The sequence below is a fragment of the Acinonyx jubatus genome, chromosome A2 (assembly GCF_027475565.1).
Source record: "Acinonyx jubatus isolate Ajub_Pintada_27869175 chromosome A2, VMU_Ajub_asm_v1.0, whole genome shotgun sequence".
In the NCBI taxonomy this organism is placed as follows: Eukaryota; Metazoa; Chordata; class Mammalia; order Carnivora; family Felidae; genus Acinonyx; species Acinonyx jubatus.
This window is the reverse complement of record NC_069383.1, coordinates 36,089,716-36,112,500: the sequence shown is the minus strand read 5'-3', so window position 1 is coordinate 36,112,500 and position 22,785 is coordinate 36,089,716. Positions and strand designations below refer to the sequence as shown.

General features: G+C 33.6%; 1 protein-coding gene and 1 long non-coding RNA gene across 16 annotated transcripts in view; one reads left to right on the top strand and one right to left on the bottom strand.

Annotated features, from left to right (window-relative positions):
- Window positions 1–22,785, top strand: part of FOXP2 (forkhead box P2) — a 563,073-nt gene that overhangs the window by 62,180 nt on the left and 478,108 nt on the right. For 14 of the 15 annotated variants that reach the window (XM_053218198.1, XM_053218197.1, XM_053218196.1 and 11 more), the window contains exon 2: window positions 5,637–5,781. The exons of the other annotated variant lie outside the window; for it this stretch is intronic. The gene's annotated coding sequence lies outside the window, so the exon portion shown is untranslated. The remainder of the gene's footprint in view (window positions 1–5,636; window positions 5,782–22,785) is intronic. 15 annotated transcript variants of the gene reach the window in all.
- The window catches only part of LOC128314738 (uncharacterized), a 75,377-nt gene that overhangs the window by 50,989 nt on the left and 1,603 nt on the right, over window positions 1–22,785 (bottom strand). The gene's annotated exons all lie outside the window — the stretch shown is intronic.

Below are 22,785 nucleotides of genomic sequence, written 5' to 3'. Positions count from 1 at the left end.
TAATTTTGTTTTGAGTTCTAAATTTTATTTTATTTTATTTTATTTTATTTTATTTATTTTATTTTATTTTATTTTATTTTAATTTTTAATGTTTATTTTTGATACAGAGAGAGACACAGCATGAGCAGGGGAGGGGCAGAGAGGGAGAGGGAGACACAGAAACCGAAGCAGGCTCTAGGCTCTGAGCTGTCAGCACAGAGTGTGATGTGGGGCTCAGACGCACGATCCGTGAGATCATGACATGAGCGGAAGTCAGATGCTGAACTGACTGAGCCACCCAGGCACCCCAGTGAGTTCTAAATTTTAATATTGATTGAGAACTTCAGAGTAGATATTTCAAACCAAATGTTTTATTTGACTAAGTATAGTTTGTCTATTAGGTTTTCTACAGAATAAGTCAAATAATGACTTGGTAGTTCTCCATGACACATATTTTTGACAGGCTTTTTTTTTTTTAAACTTGAAAATGCTGGTAGTAAAAATTATTTCCAAGAAAGACACAGGTAAATAAGGCATATTCTGTATTTTCAGTAGTTTTTAATTACATGTGAGATGGAGAAAATGCTATGCGGGTTGATTACTTCTGGCTGAAAAAATAAGGGAGTGCTTCATGGAGGAGATGGTAATTGAATTGAGGTATAGTGCAATTTGAACAAATAGAATTTGAGAGGTGAGAGACAGTCTAGATGGAGCAAATTGGGACTTTAAAGGCTGATCAAGGCAAGCATGAAATGGTTGATTCTATTCTGGAATGTAAGGAAGACTAAGAGGAACAATATATGGGAGAGGCAGATTAGATGCTAAAATGAAGGGCCTTAGGTTTTGGGCTAACAAGTTTTGATTTACTTGGTAGATATTGAGGAACCCCTTCTGTTAAATGACACTAATTGATACATTCATAAGGAAAGGCGCCAGGGAAATATTTCTGTGATTTGAAGTCAAATTTATTGAATTTAGGTATTCATGTGTTTCAGTTCTCCCCCATGTCAGTCTAATAGATGATAAAAACATCTTATATATTTGGAAAACCTTGGCAGATAATGGTGTATTCTGCAAGTATTAATGGTAAGAGAGGTGTTTAAGGATATTTAGTGGATGTGAGGGCTATGAATTTGAAATTGTCATTGGAGAAACAGGAAAAGGACTATCATTGTAGAGGTGGAAGTGACATTGTTTTTAGGCTGTTTTATAGAGACATCTTTTGGTATATATTTAAGAAAACTTGAGTGCTCTTGAGTAAAGAGAAGGTTTGAGATACAATTCTGAAGACATATAAGCCATTATTAATTTGAAGAAGGGTCAGAACCAGAATATTCAAGTGAAGATGTTTAAGAGGCAGTAGAGGATAAAGAGCTGAGTCAAAGAGAGGATGGAAAGTTGCACTCACAGGGTGTTTTAGATAATGAAATTAAATAGCAAGCATATCTTAACATGTAAATGGATTATATGCCAAAAGAGTTTTTATTGGTTGGTCAGAACACAGACCACACTTTCCTTGATAAACCATGTTATACATGGCTTTTAGGTCATAGGCTCTAAGCTCTTCAACTTAACCTTGATGTCAAAAAGGGGTGATCCATGTCCCTTACAGAGCTTGCAAATAATATTTGTTAATACTTACCATTTTTTAAAAAAAATATAAAACTTGTTAAATCTTAAAAATTGAATCTTTCTATGTCTCTATGTCTGTCTGTCTCTCTCTCTCACACACGCATGCGCGTGTGCGTACACACACACACACACACACACACACGTTGCTTTTTCAACCTCTCTTAAAAATTCACATTTGGCAAGACTAAGCCTGCATGCCTACACAACAAATGCAGTAGCAAATACAGTCATCTGAGAGGGTTAAAACCCACCCCTTTTGAGACTTTACCTTAGTACCCTACAACTTTATTTTATCTTACACCCACCTGCTTCAGTCTTAGCTTTGGGTATTTTATGAAATGTATCTTTGGAAAACTTTGTCAGATTGGGTGTATTCTGCAAAGAATAATGGTGAGAATGGTGTTTGAAGATATTTGATGGATGTGAAGACTATGAATTTGAAATTGTCTTTGGAGAAACAGGAAAAGGACTATCATTGTAGAGGTGGAAGAGACTTTATAGAGACAATGGTATATACTTAAAACTTGAGTGCTCTTTTGTGAGTGGTATTTTGTGATCCTCATAATGTATTTGTTTAGCATATTATTCTTTCTAGTAATATTTGCCCTGAAACCTAACCACGGCATGCAATAATTTTTGTAAGTGAAACATGCTCGCATTACAAATGAGATATCACGAATAGATTCCCTCTCATTCTAGTAGGTTTGGATTTCCCCCCTCGTCTTCTGTTGTCTGTAAATTCTCTGAAGGACTTCATTCCTTCCTTAACTGTTGACTGTTTCCTTCGGCTAGAAAGAATATTATTAGATTTGTATTTCAGAAAATAAACAAAAAAGTAAAAACCCACTTGGCTTGTGTTGTGGAGTGCGGGTTAGAGGGAGTTAAGACTGGAGAAAGGACATTGTACAATCAGTAGGAATTTTACATCTGCCAGTCAGGAGAGAGGTGTGGACTGAATATATACATTCGGGTATTGTTTGCCACAGGTAGTGGTTGATACTGGAAATACAGTGGCTGGTTAAGACATGGTCTAGAATGAAGTCTTGGGAAAAGTGACATTGAGGAGGTACTCCTAAGAATAGGAACTAGTAGAGACTGAAAAAAGATCTCAGAGTTAGAAGAGGAATTCAGAAAGAGGAGTGTCATGTAAGCCAAAGGGAGAGTTTTAAAAAGGAAGGAGTAAAAAATAAACTGAGTGAGAGAAGTTACACAAATCAAGAATTAAGAATTCACATTTGGATTTGTCAGCTAGGAAGTGATCCTTACGCTGATTATAAAATGTTTAGCTTTAAGGATTTAGTAAACCTTTGACCATCTATGTGAATTTGTTCATGTTAAAAGAATGAATCTTGTTTATTCTAATCCTAACAAAATATTCTTGTCATATAACAGCATCATGGGAAAAAGAAAAAAAAACCCAAAAATTTATTGACAAAAATAATCAAATGATAAATGAATAATAATTAATTCTACCTTCAATGACTATATAAAGTTATCATCTAAACTGGGAGACTTTTAAGAAGGAAAGGGATAACTATTAATAATTATAGTAAGGATGAATGTCATTTAACCCCTGCAATCAGGGAGGAATGCTCACCCTGATTATAGTTCACAGTTCACATTTATTGAGTGCTAGCTATGTGCCAGCCGCTGAGAGGAGTTCTTTACCAGTTTGTCTGATTCAATGACTACGGGTTTTAGTTGCCAACATTATTAATTCTTTCTCTGTATATATTGAATTTATTGACAAAAATGCTATGTGTAATTTTGATGACCTTGTAGAACTTTACTTTTATTTAAGAAATACACACATACAAAAATTGGTACCCAGTGTATACCAAATTATGTCCTAGAGAATGGAGAAATGAAGATGATTAATAACAGTACTCATTGTTAATGATCTACCAGTGTAGTTGAAGATCTGAGAACAAAATTTTAATATAATATGGTAAAGTGTCATGATGATAGTATAGTTTGTGAAGGCCACAACTTGTATTTTTTATATTTTATGTCCTGTATTTCTTAGGGTTGAGTTTATAGTGTATTAAAACTTGGTAAGGTACAGTTTGCTTTCTGCAGTAAAAAACAAAAACAAAAAAAATACCAGTAGAAAATACAAGGTATAGGTAATTATATGGATAAGTGGGGTTTTCTCTACCCTAGAAAGTATATTCTGCATGTGTGCACATGTGTGTGTGAATGTGTGTGACTGTGTGTGTGACAGAGAGAGAGAGGGAGGGAGGGAGATTAGTTCTATATCACAAAGGGATACATTTCCATATCTATAATGTAATTTTAGCCACACTCAAGCTATATTCTCTAAAGGGTCTGGCATATTTCTCTGACACATCTGGTAGATATGTATGGCATTAATTAGCATAGGTATTGCTATAAATGACATGTCAGTCCAGGACAACAAAAAGTATTTGTTACTGATGTCAATCATTCATCCTTTGTCAGTTCAAAAGGCTTCCCTAAAGGAATGCACATTGATCTTCACTGATCCAAAATACAGCATAACCATTCCTGTGTTCTAGAGACAAAAGTGGAACTACCTATGTTTGAAAAGCCATATGGAGACATTCATACAGAAAGTGCATGTTTATAAATTTGAGTAGTAAGAGTGTTACATTAGGCCAAGATTAATTGAATCTTTTGAAAAGAAAACTGCAGTTTTCTGGAATCCTAAAATCTAATCTCAAATGAGTTTGTTTCCTCAAAGCTTTAATTTTTAGTAGCCTAATTTGTGTTTTTGTTTCATCTGGAGATAATTTTGGAGTATGCCAGGTAAATATCCCTTACAATGGTTAAAAACAAAGATGACCACACGAGTATCAATTTGTGACTACACTGATGGCTTAAAGAAGTACTCTTCTGCCTCTGTAACTCTGGTTTTCCTATCTGGCTATTTTGATACAGATACTGATTGATTTTGTTTATTTATCATAATCCTATTATAGTTTTCTTTTTGTAATAATAATCACAAGTGTAATACTCTTATATATCTGAGCAAAAACTGGCTTTAAATGATACGTTTCCCCAAAACGTCTATATTTTATTTCCAGTTTTTCTCCAAAAGTTCCCCCTACATTCTAATTTATTATTTAATGGAACGCAATATGAATGACTTTAAGAGAGTGTGATCTAGGGTATGGCACAAGTTGAAGACATTTATCTTAATATTTCATTTTAATGAGGCAGAAAATATCCATTATTAGAAAACTATAATTTGATAAAATTTGTAGAATACAATTAATTTCCTTAAAATTATGAATGTTCATACCACCATGGAGCAGATAATCATACATCACATTTCAGTGTCCTTGTAAAGGTAGTATGTGTTACATTTTTACATCTTATAGATTTGCTAGAGAATTAACATGAATCAGGATTTAGGACGTACCCATGTTGTGTACTTTAGTTTGACCAACATGCTTTGTTTGAATAGCAGTTCCTAACCTTTGTATCATCTTTAAAATTTTTACTCCAGATCTCTTGCCCTGCCTACAGACCCTCTGCTATCTGTTTCTGGTCTGTCTCATGCTCTTGAAATCATCTTTTTTTATTATTCCATTAAAATTTTTAAAAATGGATTTTCCTTTACACTTTTCTAATCATCCTGTAATTCTTTAGCTCTAAGACATTAAAATGAATGAGTAAAAATATTCGATACCTAATCGTCTCTGCTAGTCCATTCAAACTCATGGATTTGCAAAATTATGTTAAAGTCTTTTAAAAATACATTTGAGTAGGCTTTTGTAGTCATTTGGATTTTGAATATTAATTTTCTCTTGCTATGCTGCTTAGCCATAAAAATGAAAAAGAAGATGGATGTGGGTTTCTTTTAGTGGTGTTAATTTAAAGTACTTGATTTATTTATTATAATATTCAACAATGGCAATTCCTATTTTCTCTGTTCACATCAGATCCAACAGAAAATAATGAGAAGCCCCCACCCACCAGCACAGTAAGAAAAAGTTTGATGCGTTTTGTAATAATTGATTAAAAGTATAATTTCCCCCTAGATCAAACAAATAATAGAAGTCTGTTGAAGCTTTGTCCTGACCTATTCTGGAAGTAGAAGAATACCCTGTAGAAAGAAGCATTGTAAGCACAAAGAGTAAGACTCCTCAATCCTGGGAGAGAGAATTAAAGTCTAACCCTCCAAATGTAAGTCATCTATACTCTATATTTTCCATCCCTCAGTTTTTGTAGCTATTCAGGTATTAGTAGAAAAATATGTGATGCAAATATTTGGATGTATTTTCTGTACAAAATATATAGGTGTTTTTGTTGTTAACCTTAAATTTCTATTTGTGTTAACATTTTCTGAATCGTAACATAAGGTGATGCTTTGCAATAATACTATTTAATGCAGAATGGATTATTTTTAATTTTATCTTCTGGCAAAGAATTGTTAAGAATTTTGAGAGTATTCTGATGAAAAGAAGGTAACTTCCTTTGATTTAGTATCTACAATTGTGCCATCATAATCCCTTTTTGCACTAAACTTTAATTCTTTCTTTTTCTTTTTTATTTCTTTATATCTGAGAATAAGACTATCTTAATATATCTATTTAAATCCACCTTCCAGTAAGAGAGACATTAAGTCCTTTTTTTCACTTTGCATAGTGAAAATGAATTGGAATGAATTTGTATCCATAATCCACTATAAAAATATATAAATTTTGTCAGCTCAGTGTACTGGAAGGACTGATTCCCTATCTCATTAGGAAGAACTTAAAAGATGTGTGTTCATGATTATATAGAAAGAATTCAGTTGCTGTTTATAAATTGGTAGGAAGAATGATGATTAAAGGCAATGCTTATTTTAGGAAAATTACTTGGGAAGAAATTTCTTGTCAGTTGTCACTTTTATCTGAAAAGTTACTTACTGCATTGCCCTTGTGATAAGGCACTTGATATGTGATATACGGCTTACTGCCAGAAATTTGACTTTCGCTTAACAGTTGATAACCCTTTTCATTCTTCAGTGAATGAGCTCAGTGGAAGAGTATTGTTTTGATTTTAAAAAGTCTGAATCATGGAAATTATGTCAAAATTGAAACATGAATTTTACAGGTTTTAAATGTGATATTCTTATTGACATAGCATCTGACAAAGTTGTCAAAGTAGATTGCAGTAAGAAATCTTCATAATTTATCAGTTCACATTTAATATTGTTTAGAACATTTGATAGAGCCTGGAAACACTCTGGCCATTTCCAACACATAAATTTCGAATTAGGATTTTTGAATTTAGCATAAACTATGTAGATAAAATAAACTAGTGGTTTTGGTCTTAGATATTTAGTTCTAAATTTTTCTGTCATTGAACTAGATACAGATGCCTTGGGAAACATTACAAACATTATTATTCCTTTCGCTGATGTGAAACAATTGTTCCTTATGTAAAATTTTAATATTTGCTATTGAAAAGTATGACAGAAATTTTAAAAAGTTATTTAGATTTGATGAGTAAGTGGTAAACTCTTATTTACAGGTTTGAGATTGATGAAGGATTGGAAAATATTATTTTTTACAGAAAACTTTTGTGGATCTTCTCTACAATATTGTACATTGTAATATGTACAATATTACATATATATAATCAATGAATATAGATTAAGTATACCAATAATAACATTCTTGAATCTCATAAACATAATGTTGAGTGAAAAAAACCTAGCACAAATGAATAATGTATGTATGATTTCTTTTCTATAAAGTTCCAAAAAAGTGATTACAGCAAAATTAAAAATAATAGTTAAATTCTAGGTAGGTGATAAACACTGAGGTAGAGTTTCTAGGAGCTTCTGGTATGTCACCAACATGCTATTGATTCACTAGGCTGGTGGTTGCATGGATATTTATGCTATGCACAGCCATTAATGAAAAGCTAAGTGCGTCTTTGCTAAGATCAGGTATCAGGCAAGGGTGTCCTTATCACTTCTATTCACTATTATACTGGAAATCCTAGCTAAGGTAATAAGAAAAGGAAATAAAAAGCAGCCAGATTGGAAAGGAAGAAATACGACTATTTGCGGATACCATGATTATCTATGTAGAACATCTCAAAGAAATCAACCAAATAAAACCTCCTGTAAGTAATAAATGATAACAAGGTTGCAGAAAACAAGATTAATATACAAGTCAGTTGTTTTCCTTTGTCCCACCAATGAACAACTGGGATTTGAAATGAAAAACAGAGTACCATTGGGGCACCTGAGAAGCTCAGCTGGTTGAACGTCCAGCTCTTGATTTCAGCTTAGGTCATGATCTCGTGGTTCATGAAATTGAGCCCCACATGGGACTCTGCACTGACAGTGCAGAACCTGCTTGGGATTCTCTCTCCCTCTCTCTCTGCTCCTCTTCCTGTCTTTTTCAAAATAAATAAAACTCAAAAAAAATAAAAATATAGTACCATTATATTAGCACCAAAAATATCCTGAAACCCAGGTACAAATCTATTATCTATCTATCTATCTATCTATCTATCTATCTATCTATCTATCTATCATCTATCTAACTAATATAAAATACAATATTACATATATATAATATAAAATACATACATTAAAATATATAATATTTATATGTTAAAATATTAGAAAACTATAAAATTCTGATGAAAGATAAGAAAATCAAAGATCTACAGGATATTCCATGTCTCTGCAGAAACAAATGCAATATAATTGTAATGTCGCATCTTCTTTCCTTCATCTACATATTCAACACAATCACAATAAAATGCCAACAGGTTATTCTGTGAATATTGATAAACTGATTCTTATCTGGAAAACAAAAGACAACAAGTAAATAATATTATATTGAAGAAGAACAAAGTGAGAGGACTGACACTCCCTGACTTCAAGACCTTGTATAAAACTACAGTGATTGGGCACCTGGGTGTCTCAGTCAGCTGAGCATCCAACTTCAACTCAGGTCATGATCTTGCGGTCATGAGTTTGAGCCCCGCATCAGGCTCTGTGCTGGCAGCTGAGAGCCTGAGGCCTGCTTCAGATTCTGTGTATCTGTCTCTCTTTGCCCCTCCCCTGCCCTTGCTCTGTCTCTCTCTCTCTTTCTCTCTGTCTCTCAAAAAATTAAACATTTAAAAAAATTTAAAAAAATAAAAATAAACAAGAGCTTTAAACAGATCTAATGAAAAAAGATATACAGAGGGAAAACAAGGAAATGAGAAGATGCTTAGTATTTATTTCATTAGGGAATTAGGAATTAAAAAATGAGATATCACTACATACCTATTAGAATGACTAAAATTTGAAACACTGACATGCCAAATGCTGTCAAGAATGTAGAGCAAGAAGGACTGTGATTCATTGGTGGGAATGAAAAGTGATACAGCCAATTTGGAAAACAGTTTGGGAGTTTATTATGAAGTTAAACATACGTATAATACTTACCATGCAGTCTAGCTATTGTACTACTTTGTAATTACCCAAATGAGTTGCAAACTTATGTCCACATAAAAATTTGTACAAGAGTGTTTATAGAAGCTTTATTCAAAATTGCCCAAACTTGGAAGCAACCAAGATGTTCTTCAGGAGGTGAATGGGTAAACAATCTGTGATACATACATATAATGGACTATTTACTGATCAAGAGAAATGACCTATTAAGCCACAAGAAGACATGGAGGAAATTTAATATTAATGAATGAAGGTCTCTGAGAAGGCTATATGCTGTATGATTCCAGCTCTCTGACATTTTGGAAAAGGCAAAACTACAGAGACCTTAAAAAGATCAGAGGTCGCCAGAGTTGTGGGGAGGGACTGATGAATTAGTGGAGTTTTATTATTTTTATTTTTTATTTTTTTGAATAGGTGTATTATTTTTTAGAGTAGTGAAATTACTCTGTATAATAACGTAATGGTGGATACATGACATTATGAATGTGTCAAAGCCCATAGAGCTGTATAAAACTAACAGTGAACCCTAACTCTGTACTTTAGTTAATAACAGTGTTGTACTATGAGTTCATCAATTGTAGAAAATGTACCACACTAATGCAAGATGTTAATAATAATAGAAACTTTATGTATTTTGGAGATGGAGAAGAGAATATGTATGGGTCTCTGTGTACTTTCTGCTCAATTTCTCTTTGAATATAAAACTACTCTAAAAAATAAGATATTTTAGATAATTTTTTGCAAGTCTAATATTTTAAAAATCAAAAATCTCATTGATTTGGTTAGTTAGAATTCTGAGAAAAAGGTAATTTCAAATTTGATCTGAGTATTCAAAGTTAAAAAGATGCAATTTAAAATCAATATTTTGTGATCTCGCAAAACATTGTTTCATTTGGGGAAAGTCCTAATGTCCATAAAGGAAGACTTCTATACTTGAATATATTTAGTAACTTTTTATGACAATGTATTTACCTAGCATAAATGTATCTTTATTTTAAGATAGATGTTTCAGTTTTGATTTTAAAAATAAATACTTTTTTTTGGTAATATAACACAAATTCATTCTGTAATAATGAAACATTCTTCTTTATTGAGTTGTTCATAGCTTCTTTCCTTAAATTTTAATACATTTTGTGCAGTGGTCCACCATCCTCAGAAATATTTTTTTACTTAAGTAAATTAAAGTTAATTTGTTAATTTTAACATTAGTATGTTGTAAAAAAAAATGAAAAACACAGATGCTCTTTGTATCCCATCTTTGAATACAAATTTTCAAATATAGATTTGATTTTAAAAGTACCAGATATGGACTCCTTCGTAACCCCTTTAAAAATTTTCTTTCCTTTTTTCTTTCTTCCCCTCCCTCTTTTTCTCTTTCCTTTCTCCTTTCTTTCTCAGTATATTCTTTTGTTTAATTTTCCAAGGAGTAAATATAATCTTATTTAACTGGTTGACATTAACAGAAACCAGGAATTTATTATTCATAAAAATGAAACAGAAAAAAAAATCCCCCTTTTCTTCAGATTCTGGATACAGCTAGGCTCAACACAAATGTCTCGGGAGAATGCATCTGTTGCTATTGCATTTTTTTTTGTTTCTTTGAAAACTTGGCATTTGTAATATATCTATGATTTTGATTTGTCTTGGCCAAAACCCAGATTACCAAGGAATTACATTTTGAACATATTCAACTAAGAATTATCTTTGTAGCAACTTTTCCCTTGCCATATTGAAATTTTGGGAATAAAATCAGATTTTGTTTCAGAAATCAGCTATGTTTCTTCCTAGTGCCAGAATGATTTTTTTTATGTTAAAGAGACACAAAGCAATACTTAAAATCTGAAACGTATTTTAAGCATACCGTGTAGGAAATAGTCTCATTTTTGCATTTGACACACCTGGGGTCAAATGTTTGCTCTGCCATGTTATTTGTTTATATTGATCTTTGGTTAAGTTTGGCATGTGAGAAGTAACAATAACAACAACAACAACAATAATAATAATAATAATTTCCTTATAGGCTTAGATGAAGATTAAATCTCCAAGCACAAAAAATACCTGGCACACAGCAGGTATTTAATTAATGGTAGTGGTCTTTCTCTTGCTTATTTTGTATATATGTAGAAGTGTGTGTGTGTATAAATGAATGTGTGTGTATATTTGTATTTATGTGTTTATATACATATATGTGTATATTTATGTGTTTGTATGCATCTATATATCTCTATCTCTATCTCAGTCTCTGTATCTCTTACAGCAATGTGCAATATATAGCCGTTTATTCCACTTACTAAGTTCTGAAGCAGAGAATTCTTCTGGAAATGATACAGTCTGGAAAGGAATTCTATCACCACATGGAAATATTTAAAAGCTTATTATTTCTTTGTGCCCTAGTATTTTCATAATTTTATATTTAATCTACCTGGAATGTGTATAAAATTTTAAAAGATCTAAAGAATATTTTTCCTTTAAAAATTCCTGGCAGACAACAGAATTCTTTTTTTAATCTCATTCAATCTATAATTCAGAGAATGATCTATTAATTAGTACACATTGATTTGAGTTCAAAAAGATGTGCACTGTCAGTTTGAGAAGATGTTTGGGAATATGGAAAACAAAATAACTTATATGTCTGAAAAGAGACATGTCAGTTTTAACAAGATAAAAAATGCAAGGTTGAAGTTGAATCTTTCTGAAAAATTGACATTTGTATGATTTTGTTTTCACTAAATAGCAAGGTACCAGTTTCTTGGGGGCAGCTTTACAGAGCTGTGTCCATAACTGATTTGAATCTTTGTAGAATAGAAATTTAACAAAATGAAGTGTAATATTCCATGTTCTCTTCTAATAATGTAGACTTTTTTAGCAAAAGAAGCTGTTAATATCTTAAAAAAATTTTTTTTAACATTTATTGTTGAGAGAGAGAGACAGAGTGCAAGCAGGGGAGGGGCAGAGAGAGAGGGAGACAAAGAATCCGAAGCAAGTTCAGGCTCTGGGCAGTCAGCACGGAGCCCGATGTGGGGCTCAAACTCAAGAACTGTGAGATCAGGACCTGGGCTGAGGTCAGATGCTTGCTTAACTGACTGAGCCAACCAGGCACTCCAAAAGCAGCTGTTAATATCTTAAGGAAGTAGCACATGCCTGAATATCTCACCTGAATTTGTGTCTTGTGATTTCTAAAAGACTACCTAAAATATTAACTAATTAGTTGCTCTCAGACACTGAAAGAAGGGTTGTAGCAAAGGACATAATGCTTAAAGACATAGGATGAGATCCACCAGGATAAGTATTAGGAAAGCCTGACCTGTTGGTTTGAAGTGATTATTATTAAAAAACAAAAAAAACAAAAAAACCCCAACTAGTTAAAACTTGTATTTTTCTCACACCTCTTCATATTTTAAAGGCAGGGTAGTGACGATAAAACTTCTTGTTAAACCCAAAGTGTATGGTGGCTTCAGTCTTTTCGAAAGACCAGTGAGTTACACATTGAATCCACCTCCAAGTTAATGATGCAAAATTATATCTGGGACAAGGGACTCAGTATTCCTGGGATGAATAACTTTTTTTAGTGGGTATACTGATGACCTAGTTTTGCGGGGTTGACAGTTCTGTCCATGTAACCACTATTACTTAAGTGCCCCATTTTGAGGATAGCCCTGTGGGACAACATTAAGAAGCAACAAAGTGCTCTTGGGTCAGGTATCAGAGTATATTGAAGGTGTATGTTCTCCACAGATAGGCTCTGAAGGTCATTTCTGCTGAACTCTCTTAAATGTTTAGTGATTTTATTGTTGTACAACTTAAAAGGTCCAACTTCTCTTTTGGCAAATAAGCGTATACCATTTTTTTTTCTATATGTGGACCGTATTTTAGGTTTGTCCAAAAGGCATTATGTGTATTAAAACCTAATACTTTTACCTAAAATAAGCACCCATCAGTCATCTCAGTTAACTTAAGCTAAATGAAAATATTTGTTAATTTGCTGATCTGGGCAAATTAGTTAGGAATGTTTTTCACTAAAAATTATTTTAAATATTCTGTTTAGTTCAGAATCCAAAAGGTAGCTTTCCTTAAGATTTTTATTTTAAAATATTGTAAACTTTCAGAAAATATCATTATAGGCATCCAGATATCCAAATTTGACATATGTGAATATTTTGTTATATTTCTTTAGATTTCGTTCTTTTTAAGAAATATAATGCCACAAATACAGTAAAAGCTATGTGCTTTCATCCTGTCTCCTTTTCTCTCTTTCTTTCTGTACTACACTGAAGTTGGTGTTTATGTATACATCTTACGTTTTGTTTTTTGTGATTTTAAAATTAATGGAAGTGGCATCATATCAAATCTACCCTTCTGAAACATTTTTACTTGCAAAATTATACAGGGAATTTATCTATATTGATACACACAAGTCTGATTTTTTAGTTTTTTTTAGAGTTTTTTTATGAATTCATTTTTTATATGAATATATATATATAAAACACATTCATGATTTTTGTAGTTGTATAATGAAAACTGCAAAAATCATAAATTATGTGTTGATGAATTTTCACAGAATGAATGCATCTGTGTACCTAGTACCCAGTTCAAGAAGTAGCATGTTACCAGTACTATAAGAGCCTCCCCCTCTTTTTTCCTCCTCTTTGTTACTATCCTTCACCGTCTTCCACCAGGGAAACCATATCCTGACCTCTCACAACATAGATTCGTTTTCTCTATTTTCGAGCTTTATATAAATGGAATCATTTAGCATATGATCTTCTGTGTCTGGCTTTTATTTTATTTTTTATTTTTAAAAACTTTTTAAATGTTTCTTTATTTCTTTGGTGGGGTGGGGGGGAGAGAAAGTGCTAGCCAGGCAAGGGCAGAGAACGAGGGAGACACAGAATCTGAAGCAGGCTCCAGGCTCTGAACTATCAGCACAGAGCCCGATGCCAGGCTTGAACCCACAAACCATGAGATCATGACCTGAGCCGAAGTCAGACATTTAACTGACTGAGCCACCCAGGCACCCCTGGCTTGTTTTTAATATTAGATTTATGAGCTTCCTCCACATTATTGTGTCTATCTGAGTGTCTACCCTGGATGCTATCTAGTATTCCAATACGTGAATATATTACTGTTTATTTATTTCCATTTTATTTTGGGACATCTAGGTTGTTTTCTTACTTATAACTATTAGACATAATAGTACTCTGAAGATTCTTTTACATGTCCTTTACATATTGTGTGCATCTATATAGCTAGGAGTAGAACTTTGATAGAATATATACATCATCATATCAATTTAGTATGTGTATCCTAGGTTATCTATATCATAGTGTCAACATTAGTGGATACTGCATGTGGTCTTCTAAAGTGCTTGTCTGTCCCAGTTTACCTTCTGACCATCACTGTCTGGGATTTGAGTTGCTCCATGCCTTGCCGACACTGAGATTGTCTTTTTCCATCTTTGCTATTTTGGGTGATAATAATTAATTAGCTTTTAACTGCTTTATAACATTCCATGGTTTGAATAAAGCATACTTATTTTAAAAACTCTTCCTTGGTAGATGAACAATTTGGTTGTTTTTCATTTTTTACTATTTCAAACAATACTGTAGCAAATATATCTGTATATTTCTTGTTATGCATATGTTTGAGAGTTCTCCTAAGGTTACAACTTGAAGTAGAATGAGTTTTTACAATATCATGTATTTATTTCTTCAATACACTACTATATTTCTCTCTAATAGGGTTATACTATGAAGTGGTAATTTTAGTTTTATTGTAAATCATACTCATCAAGTACAGAGTATAAATGCTGCTTATTTAAGAGGCATTATATAAAATGTAATCTCCTAGGATTTAGGGGAAATGAGTGGGGAAGAGATGAAGCATGCCACACAGCACCGGGCATATGGGTTAAATAAAGCTTCCATCGTTATTGTTTCCACTGTTAAATTACTCCTGATTATGTTCCTATAAAATGCTCATTCTAATGTCCATGCAAAATCCATGTGGATTTTCCCAACCATCCACTTAAAGGTAGCTTCCTTCAATGTTTGAAATTTCTTTCTTTACTAGAGTTCTCTTTTTCCTGCATAATGGAGTCATTGTATCTATTTGATCTTGATTTTTGATTACCCAGTGGCATGTATACTGATAGTTTGGGAAAATTGATGTAATTTGAAAAGTTTATATCACATTTGTGACAGTCTTACTGAAGATTTGGTCCTAGGCAAAATGGTGATGTGGAGCCCAAATTTGCTTTGTTGTTTCCATTGAGATTTATGAAAATAGCATGTATTCCTATAGTTTTTAGTAGATTATACTAAGATATTTATCTTTTCTATTAGATATAAGAACAGAGAGAGTCAGTATTGGTAGAATGACCAAAGCAAGACCTTTAATTTAGATTTTTTTTTAATTTGACACTATCAGTGAGGTGGGTCAACATTAATCCCAAAGAAAGGAATCTAATTAGTTTATTTGTTGCCATTACTTTTTTTTTATAATTTTCATCTCTCTTTGCCATTTTTCCCATGATCCTTAATTAGTCTTGATCTAGTCAACCCCTAGTTTCTCTCTTCAAATGAAGAGTGCACTATTGCTCTACAGAATCTTTCTTTTTATTAATTGTTTTTATAATTTTTTTTAACATTTTCTTTTAACATTTATTTATTTTTGAGAGAGACAGAGACAGAGTATGACCTGGGGAGGGGCAGAGAGAGAGAGACACCAAAACAGACTCCAGGTTCTGAGCTGTCGGCACAGGGCCCAGTGCAGGACTCGAACTCACGAACTTTGAGATCAATAACCTGAGCCAAAGTTGGCTGCTTAATCAACTGAGCCACCCAGGTGCCCCCAGAATCTCTTCTATCACTATCCCTCCATTTTGTTCATCATGGGCATCAACACTGTTTTCACTAACAAATGTGTTTCGATTTAACGAACCAAACTTCAACTCAAAAATTCCATGTTTGGTTTTCAGAGTAAATTGTACAGATAATTTTTAACAGAAACTCAATTATTGCCAGCTTCTTAATTTTTCAAAATCTTTTATACTTAACTGGTTATTTGTAGGCTTGTGCAAAAGATAGTTTGGGTTTTGTTGTGCAGTTTAAAATAATATTTCTGTTGCTTTCCTACTTTTATGAATATTTTCTTATGGTTCAGTGACTTAAATTTGAGTTTATTAGTTTTTATTATCTTAAATCTAGTTATATTTGAATTTATGTCTGCATAGATCATGAATTGAGGTGGTTAAAGAAATCTAATTTCTGAATAGTTTCATTATAGAGTTGAATGCTCATGTATATGCTTTTTAAATGCAGATACCTGAAAAGAGTAATTTTTATTTTCTACTAGATTTTAAGAATCAATGTCTAAGGTATTATCCTATTTCCCACTCTCATTATTTCCATGCAGTATTATATAAACTCCTGTATGCTTTCTTCAACCCTGTGTCCCCAAGTGCCCAGAGTGGTGCTGGTGTATAGGCCACCTTTAATTAATACTTGGTGAATCAATTGATATTGCATTTTTGACACACACACACACACACACACACAGAGAGAGAGAGAGAGAGAGAGAGAGAGAGAGAGAGTGAGTGAGAGAGAGAGAATGCACATGTAGGTGAAGGACAGAGGAAAGGGAGAGAGAATCTTAAGTAGGCTTCATGCCCAGCACAGAGCCCGACCTGGGGCTCTATCTCACTACCATTTGATCATGACCTAAGCTAAAATCAAGAGTCAGACGCTTCACCTTCACCGAGTGAGCCACCAAAGTGCCCCAAATGAATTGATTTTTATTTCTTGTAAAAGGACATTGTCTCTTTACCCTGCACTACAAGGTAAAATGTTAGCCTTTTACCTTGGGGCGCAATTCTTTGGAAGACCATGTTGAATATGAATTATAATGGCTGAGCAGTTAACATCCTTTAAGGCTGTGCTTGAAGAAAATGATCTTTGTTAAGTGAGCCCAAAATAGTTTCTTTGAGTGAGAAAAAAAAAAAGCAAATAAAAAACTATGGTGTATTACACTGGGTTCTTTTTTAGATTTAAAAAAATCTAGAAATATAAACATTGCTGGTATAAGTCTACTCTGAGGAAGACAGGGACAATGTCATCAGTTTTGAAACTTTTTTCTGGGGTGTAACTTCTGGGTGATTTCTCTTCAACATTTTCTTGACTCCTGGACCAGTTTCCTATTCTGCGAGATGGGGATTGAATGATTGAATAAAGTACTGATTGATTCTTTGACCAACTTTCACTGAGGACCTGTGCTAGACCATGTAGTACATACAAAGGTGTGTTGGGCATGTCTTAGTGGGTTCCACCTCTTCTGTGATCTTTGTCATGGGTTCATAACTTTTTATTCTTGTATTGCCATTATGTTAGTAATTTGGAAAGAATGGATATAATTGTATGTTTGGACTAGTCGGCTTAACTAGAAGTCCTTCAGTGAGATTATTGCTAAATCTATAGACAGTTTTAATCACTTACCTTCCTTGAAATATTTCACACAGCTGACTGCTTCCTCCTTGTATCATCTCACATTCTCATGTCATGTTGTTTCACTTATTCCCCTTACTAAGTTTTATTTGTGAGTGCTCTCTTTACCCGCCTCTTAAATGTAGGTCTTTTCCTGTGTTCTGTCTTTATCTTCTCACTCTGTATGTACGTTATGCTAGATGAACTCACTTATTTCCAAAGCTTTGACCTTAGTGTTGGGACTCCCACTTTTGTATTTATAACTTACAATTTTCCTCTGAGTTTGAGCTCTGCATTTGCAAGGGTCTCCTTGACATCTCTACTTAAATATCCCATAGGAATCCATCTAAAATTAAGCTCATTGTCAGCTCCTGTATCATCTATTAAAAATATGCTTCTCTTAAGATACTTTTTGTCTTAGTGAATAGCATTAATAGCACTGTTATGCGCTCAGTTGCCTATGTCAGAAATACTGGGTCATCAATATTGGATTACCTGGATGTCTCCCTTCTTCTTGTCTTCACTCTTCTAGGCCCTTTGAGATTGAATAACCTCCAAATTTGACCACAAATATATTTCTTTCTCCACATCCCACTGATACTACCCTAAAGTTTATACTAGTCTAAAACTTTTATTTCAACAACTGCCATGACTGTTTTCCTCAATTTTTTATGCCTTTAATCCCCTCTAACTCGCTAGGTAGCAAGACTTAACTTTTAAAATAAAGAGTGGGTGATTTTTATTTTTTTATTCAAATCTTAAATATTTTCCCTTGAACTTAGGGTAAAATGGAAAGTGTGTCTTCAGGGTGGTCTACAAGTCCTTGCAAGAATTGGACCACACCTGCCCCTTTAGCATCATCTTTCTGTACTCAGCATATTTGTGACTCTGCTTTCTTACTTCACTTACTATGGCCTAATTTTATGAATTGATAGCTTCAAGTTTTTTTTGTGCCTTGTGGCTTTTGTGCATGTTGTTCCTTCTGTGGGACTTGATAATGGATGAATGGGGTAAAAGATCAGGATGATCCTAAGATTTCAAACTTGGTAATTCTGTTTCCTTTCTTCACAGACTTTATCCCAGGAAATTAATATATATAAAATCAAGCATCAAAGTAGAAGATGCTTAAAGCCCTCTCTTAGCCTAATCTTCTCAACCTTAAATATTTCAGAACTTCTCTCTGTGTTGTGATTCCCAAAGATATCTTGCATTCTTTGTGTGTTCTCTTCTCTTTGGAAAGTGCTTCACTGCTTATGTGCTAGATGACCTACTACTGCCCTTTAACACCCTGTTCAATCACAGCTCCTTGGAGGGGATGAGACTCCAAGATGGCAGCTTCCTTTATATCACCTGTGTGTAGTTTGCAGCTATACCGGAGATGTAGAAAAGTTAAGTAGCTTATTGACAAAACCAGGATTTGAACCTTCGCTTCTCTGATTTTAAAGCATAAGTCTTTAACTACCTTTTGCTAGATATTGTCATTATTTAGTAAGTACTTATTAAATACATACAGTAATAAAAATATAAAATACTCTGTGACCTAATTAGTAAGAAAGGCTTTTATGTCATCAATGAGAGGAAGTGATTTGACTGACATAGAAGGTAAGGATTTGACTGAAAGAGAAAAGGAAATTCCAGTCTGTATGGGATGGTTCAACTTCTAAGCCAGTTAGGTTCAGCCTTGCTTTGTAACACCCTAAGATACCTCTGGTTCTCAAAAAAAGGTATGAGGCTAAACTTGGGTGAAATAGGCCATGAAATGAATAAATTAATTTTAATTAGAAGTGGCAAATATTTGTCACATATATTCTTGTGTTTTAATTGCCTTATGCGTTTGTGTGTGTTGCTCCCCTCAACTTGATTGTGAGCTTCTTTTGAACAAAGATATACCTTATCTTTTCTAAGCATCTCCTGTAATGAATGTCTGGTTCTACTTGATAATTATTTTTTGTGTGTAAAATAAATGATAGTGCTTTATCCCTTTATAACTTAGTTTTAGGGACAAAACTTCAAGTATTTTCAAATACAGTCATGTAGCTGATAATTCGTTTGTATATACCAACAGTTGGAAGCATTAATATACATGAAAAATAGAACTAACTCTTCAGTACTGGGTTTAATATCTTTTTGAGAAAGAAAAATACTCTGGTATGCATAATGTCAAGGACATACTCAGTGAAGAAAAGCAGTTTATGTTGGATCTAGGCTAGAAGAATGCTCTATTCTAGCATTCAACTAGTAGGTGAGTTTAAATATCTATGCAACTCTATCTTAGGACTTACTTTGCCTTTTGCTTTTCATTTTCTTTTGAATATCAAGAGATATTCACATTTGGAAGGACATATTCTTATTAGCTCTAATGAGTTTTTTTGGTAAATGAATTGAATATAAACAACTATTGTGTTTGTCTTTTTTTGTAAGAAAGATTTCAAGCTGAAGATCCTAGTCATATAATTAAAAGGACTAATCCCATTCAATCCTTGAATCCGTCTATAGAAATAGAATTCTTAAAACATATACACAAAAGGGAATATGGTGCCTGTTGAATTTTATATTATGTTCAGTTGAACTATTATACTCCTAAAACAAATTTAATTTTGATTAGGAAAACTGATTCCTTTTTTTGTGCATTTATAAAAATGTCGACATTACAGACCATGGTGGCACTAGGGAAGTAAGGGTGGGGGGAGAAGTAACACTTGTATTATGTTAAATCAGAGAAAGAATTGCACTTGGCAGTTTTTGTTTGCAGAATGCAGGAAAGGCTGAAGGCTTTTGTACAGTTCAAAGAGCACATTCCACAGATACAGCAGTTGTTGGTTGCCTGCAGGGATCGTCAGAATTGGGGGTGGTGGTAGAGGTCTGGATCACAAAAGTCCAGGCTGTTGGGCTGTGTGTTTGTAAAGAAAAAAAATGCCTACCCTTTTTTGAAAAGTTGTGCAGAAATTGCCTCCTATCATTTATTTTAAACATAGCACTTCTGTATCAAAATTTAATCTGTGCAATAATCAGATGACCTTCTTGTGTAGCCTTTGCTACCTCTTGCTCTTTAATCATCTGTTTTCAGATTAAGGTTTACATGTTCAAATGTGGAAGCATGGAACTGCTGACTGTTAATCTGTCAGTTAAACTACATAGAAAAGCATAACTGAATTGATTTTATTTCACAGTCATATAGTCAACTATCATTTATACAAGGCTATTAAACAGTTTCAACAAGTTAACTCAAGATTCTTAAGAGAGCCTTTTTAACTGAAAATATGCCAAAGGCTAGCTTTTTCAGCTGGCGTGTCAAGACTTCTGCTGAATTAACACTTGTATCATTTCCCTACAGAATATGCAAGTTATAGTTTCTCCTGTGAACTGAAATAATGTAGCTGAAAGTTCTCTGAAAATTATAAATTGTAGGCCGATATAAATTAGCATTATTAAGTTTCTTGAAATGTCTACTTCATATGATATTATGTGTGCTTTATATTTTTTATATCAAATTTTGGCAAAGTCTATCAACATAGTTTCATTAGCTGTTTTCTTGGATTAATACATACATATATATATGTATGTATATATATATATATATGTGTATATATATATATACACACACCTAATTAGTGATGTTCTATTATAATTTTGGTTTTAGGAAAAGCCCCCAAAGCCTTATCTTGACCTAGTCTTGAATTCGTAGAATTTGGGATAAAGTATTTTGTTGTATCCAGATGTGTTTTATCTAACCTGTCACACTCAATCGCCAGAAGATTAGTTAGTGTGCTATAAAACAAGAGAAACATCAAAGTTAGAATTATCTGTTGAACAAACTTCTGAGTCCATTGTAATGAGAACTTCTTTATTTTTACTTTTTAAGATTTATGACTTTCAAGAATAAGAAATTCTGAAAACGTATCTAAAAGGGCAGAAACTAATTTAGCAGAATCCATGTACCTACCATTCAGATTTAATAGATGTTGCTATTTTGCCATTTTAATTTTAGACCTCTTTATTAAGAAATCCTCACAGCTCAAAGCCTTTTTTTATAGTGTTGAAATACCCATTTCTGAATTGATTATTTGGCAGCAGCATCTTAAGGTTCTTAGCTGAATTATTTCCGATTTTAACATTGGGCTTGTTAATGTCATTTTCCTCAGAATTGCTGCAGCTTCTTTACAGTGTGGCTTCAGGAAGACCCAAGGCCCTCTGTCCCAGAATTTCAGCTTTCCTCCTCATTATTTCCATAAGACCTGAAATTGTTTTATTTTTCAATTTTTAGCTAGGGGACTTTGGGGGCCATTATTAAATATAAATGCTTTATGGAGGGAATAACACATTAAGCCATTATTAGCCATTATCTTCATCTTGCAGAAGCTGGTATGGTAGAACTATATTCTGAGAAGAGAGTGGCCAGGAGGAAGGGAGTGCTTAGGGGTTGGGTCTGCCTGTAGACGCGTGAAATAACTCCCAAATGAAGCATTCAACTAAGAATCATATAATATATCTCAGGAATTTTTGCTGGGGCCTCTATGGGAAAGAGAAACAAATGAAAACAACATTGTAGGAGGTCACTGACTTTTTGCAAAGTTAAAACCAGCGGTTAAACCATGCTGTTTAGTGGATATGTAAAACCGCTAAGGGAAACTGCTTTTTGACTTGCAACGTGCATTTGTATAGTTTCCTAAGTAGATAGTGTTAAACCCATTTTACCAGCGGGAATACTGAGTAACAAGGAAGTTAGGTAGCTTTCTGAAATCTTACAGCTAGGAGGTTAAAAATCTAGAATTTCTGCCGTTAAGTCCGTCTGTTGACTATACCCAAATACTTCATGGGATTCGTTGCCTTCATTACTAAAATGTGCTTCTCCCATGTTAAACTTACTTAAAGCTTATCTAGTTTTTAAAGAAACAGTTCATGACTTACACTTAACCCCCACCCCGCTTCCCCCACCCCAATTTGGTGCTGTTCTTTCTGTGCATGTTTGCAGTACAAAAGTAAGCACAGACTTTTATGGTCTCCCATATTCCACTGAGGTATGTGTGTTTGCTATCCTTAGAAACTTGTTTGTTTGGCCCCTTAAGATCTGGGCCCTGGCTTATACTTTTTTTGGTTCCAATTATTGCCAACCCAGCACTAAGCAGTCAGTGAGTTCTCAGTAACGCCTGCTTCTGGATTTAGCTCCGGGCTCCATTCCCAGTGCTGACAGTACCAGCTGTGTGATATCAGACAAGTTACTTACTATCTCTGAGCTTTAAGTCCCTCCCTTGTAAAAAGGGGATAGTA